This window comes from Geospiza fortis, unplaced genomic scaffold, assembly GCF_000277835.1.
Source record: "Geospiza fortis unplaced genomic scaffold, GeoFor_1.0 scaffold16, whole genome shotgun sequence".
NCBI lineage: Eukaryota > Metazoa > Chordata > Aves > Passeriformes > Thraupidae > Geospiza > Geospiza fortis.
The window spans coordinates 3,701,784-3,706,251 of record NW_005054302.1 but is presented as its reverse complement, the minus strand read 5'-3'; positions in this window follow the sequence as shown (position 1 = coordinate 3,706,251).

Sequence of the window (4,468 nt, the reverse complement as noted above, 5' to 3'; positions counted from 1 at the left end):
ACACCATGGCCTACTGCCCCACAGTCTTGTCAGTGTGGAAGTTCATATGGCCTCCTTGTAATGAAGCTCAAGGAATTAATCCATCTGAAAAACAATCCAGCAAAGCAAAACATTTGTTTCTTCATCAGCTAAAACAGTGAGCCAGTCTAGTGCTGAGCGCAGCTGTGCAAACAACTGTGCTGGCTCATTGCAGGTCCTGGAGTTGGAGGCACCGTGTTGAATGGGGTGGGAGAGAGATACAGACAGGATAAGAGTGAGCAGGAAGGAATGACATCAGTATGAATGCCCTAAACTAGTACTGCCAGTGGGCAGGTCATTGTGCCAACCACAACCAAGGCTTCTAAACAAGGATGTTCTTTCTCATTGTGTTCAGGGTGAGAGCAAATACAGTGTGTTTTACCAGGAATATATCTGGGTGTCATGCATGATGAACTTGTAAAGCCTCAAATAATTACTGCCTTCCACAGCAAGGAACAGCAGTAGGCATCTTGCTTTAAAATAGAAAAAACAGTATTTTGTAAGGGAAAATTCCTCTACAAAATTCAAACTGCTGCACGATGTGATGGTCTGCCTTTGGAATTAAACAAATCAGTAGCACAAAATGGCATGCCACTGGTGGGATTTAATATCCTAGCTGCAGACCAGGCTTCAGTGAACTCCACCAATGTTTGCACATATAGTAAAGTGGGCAGCAAAACTGAACAGTGATCAAATGTGAACAGTGGTCTGGGGTTCTGTCTTTCTCCTGTTGGGACGAATGCCTGTTTTGTGAGACACACAACCAAGGCATAAGGAGCTTTTTACTAACTGTGCTGAGAAGAAAATAAAAATCCATCACCAATTTCACTTACATTACTTGGAATTTTATTTGCTTGCAATACCACCTCATATAGTAACTAGAATTTTATTTACTCACAATACCACCTCATATACCTAGTTAAGTGGAACATACTATAGCACACCAATGTCTTATTACAGTTGCTAAAAGCACAAACCAACCAGATAGACAGAGATGGTCCTGGACAAACACTGCTCTGGCAAACAGAATTTTGGGTGCTAACAAGACTGAAAACTTAATTTCAAACACCCTAGTTTTGACAAACCTTGAATGCATACCAGTGTGATATTTTTTTCAAGTCAATCACGTTATTGTGTAATGTTCCACAGATGATCTTCCACAAACTCCAGCTCTTCTTTACAAAACTGTTTTTTGCTTCAGAACAGGTCTCCCATCTGAAAGTTTTGCAAGTGCTTCATGTTTCACAATAGAACCACTTACACCTTCCTACCTTTTAAAATTGCTATTGTTAAACCATTTCTCCCGTTGATAAAGATGTTATTGAATCCTAAGTATCTTCCCATGTACCTGCAGCTCCTCCCAGCTGCATGCAGTTTATCCCATTTGGTGGATCCTGATGCTCTGACAATGAGTCATTAATAACTATTTTACTGCAATACACAAAAGCTTTTATCATGGCATAGACAGAAATTATGCCTGACAAATCCATGTTGCAATCTCTCATTCAGTCTTCTATCAGATAACAGTGAGGGAATGATGTAGTCATTCTGTCAGTCATGTAGTCAGTAGTTTGCTGCTCTGAGTCTTTGTGCACGGGTGTGTAAAGGAATAACTGGGGTTTTTTATCTGTGCTGGACAGACTGTGGAAGCTGTTTAAACTGTATATTAAATACTCAGTCCTTGGAAAGGATGCAATACCTAGGGCAGGGACATGACAAACTGTAAGCAGACATTACACTAACGATGCAACTTAATAGGTTTGAAATCTTTACCACACAATAATGATATTTTTTCTGGCACCTGTTGCAATGATCTTAACAAACAGTGTTTGATTAAACTGTTCTGATCCCTGTGAACATGACGCAGTTGTCACCTTTACCTTTCAGTTGGGAAAACTCAGGAACAATGAGAGTCAGGGTTGACTCCGTGCACCAGGACTTCCATTATACTTTCAAATCAAGTGAAAGAAGTCTTGTGATGAAGAAAATGTTGATAGTTGGATACTAAACAGATAGCAAGTTTTCCAGTCATCATAACGGAAGTGCAGCATTCGTCCTGCTAATGTGTGGATTGCTGAGAGGTGTGGGAAGAGTTTTTATGTGTTGTCATAAAGATTGAACCTCCACAGGAAAGTATCTGCAGAACAGTTTTAAACCCTATTCCATTATCTCAACTTACAGTTTTAAGCCTGCTACTGTCTTTCCCGCATGATGTGTCTAAATTGACACAATTACCAAGACAACAGAAAATACATATCTTGCATAAGCAAGTAGACCTGCCCAGCACAGCTTGTCCATTGAAAAATGCCTTGTGCTTCAGACCAGGGTGTCTGCACCACACACTACAGTATTCATTTTCCTGGGGACTGTGCCAGGCCATGACTGGAATGCTGGTTCTTAGCAGCACACAGAATATATGCTGCTGTTCAAGACATCCATCTACAACCTGCAGTCATTCATAGCTCAACTCTACAAGTTCTGAATTCACTGAAAACATACTTCCCTAAACTGTACATCAGTCTGATACTGTATCACTCCTTTACCACAGAGACTTATGCAAGCATCTGTCAACCCGGTGGTATTCTTGGAGAGGATATTTTTAGTAGATGGCTAATTCAAATACAATGGATTTGACTGTTCCAATACATAGATGTGAAATAATCTCTGAGTTAGTGGCCATGATTAAACTCTCAGAAAAGGGAGAAGGTAAGTGCAATGATGTGACCAATTCTGACATTTAAGTCTACAGTAGGATGGGAGACAAATGATAGCAAGAGCAAGGAATGTTCTCAGAGAGGGAGAGTCTGAGATGTGACTTGTTTCCTCATCTGGGCCTTCCAAATTAAAGATCAATGCATTTCCAAGCCTAGGTTATAAAGACTTTCATTTGGTGGCTAGGAAACTTTGTATAGAAAATAGCCAAGTCAAAGCTGAGCCAGCTTTATAGAAGAGAAATATAATCCATAAGAGAAAATGACAGTGACAAGCTAGGTTGGTCAGATGGGGACAAAAGTGTAGGTACCTTCTGAACTATCTTGAAAGTCATTACCATTAGTCTTAGCTCATTAAGCTTCAAATAGTTACCATTGCTCTTGCCACTGTCTGCAAACAAGTTCAAATGACTGTGTAGATAATAAGATGGTGAAAAATTAAATGACCCTGTAATACTCTAGGTAGTGGCTGTCCTGAATATCAGAACTGGTGAACAAAAATAACAGTGCAACTCTTTGACTGTGATTTTCAGGGTAAACCTGAAAGTTTCAGGGTAAGCCCCATTAGTCTAATTTTCAGGTGAGGAAATTATAATTAGAGAAAAAAAACCCAGATTCATTTTTATCAGGTTTAGTTTCTAGCAAAGTGCTCTTAGCTGTTCCTTACTGCTACAGGACACTTTTTACAAAATAAAGTATCTTGTAATAGAGGTGCTATTTTGAATTGAACCTCCAAAGTACAGGAGTGCATTTCTCTGTATGGACCATGTAATTTGTCTTTTGTATTTGTCCTATCAGATATAAAATAACTTAGTATGCTGGCTTATAATATCTGTAAACAACCATAGGATATTTTTATTTTTGTCTATGAAAACCTTTATTAAAGGTACTTCTATATCCAGAAGTCATAAATACAGAAGATCTATATTCTGGTTTCCTTTTAAATCACTCTCTTCCAAGCTAGTTAGGATTTTTTTTTTCTGAGTCCATGAGTTACCAATGAAGTTTGCTTCCTCTCATCTCCTTACTATTCTGACAAACATGTTTGTAGTTTCGATGTCAAGGTTTTGGATCAAAGTTTAACCTGATTGAGTCAATGGTGATTTTTCCTGGCAATTTCAGTGAAAGAATAATATCAGCCAGTCCCATTCCTGCACTCCCCAGTTCTGATACCACATTATTAGACACTTCATGGCCCGGCTATGCTGGACACTGAACAATGAGGAATCAGCTGCTTTTGCAGTCATGACCTCAGATTTGCTGCTTAAGTTTTCAACATGCTTTGCAATCTTTATTCTGAGGAAAGCCTAGAAACTAAGTACCAAATGCAGACACTACTAATGCATTTCAGGGAAGAACACACAATTTCAACACAGCAATGTATTTTAATCTGCATGAAATCCATTTGTAGAAGGTCAGCTATGCAATGTAGCACATGTAGAAATAGGTGCAATTCCCATGTTCCTATAAAGTATCTGATTTTTTTCACAAAGCAGCTATTCAAATTAAATATACACAGATCTCAGAGCTATCATGACCTGATGCTGCAGTTCTGGATCAAAGCCCTCTCTTGGCTACATCCAAACACTTTCCCCAGTTCTATCTTTTTTTGCTGTCTGATAATCTTGTTGCCAGACTGCTAGTTGAAGATAACTTCATAGTGTTAGTGTTAACAGTTTTGGTGTGTTTCATTCCAAGTTCCAGCTAAATTCAAAGGTAGGTGGTGAAAACAAACTCTT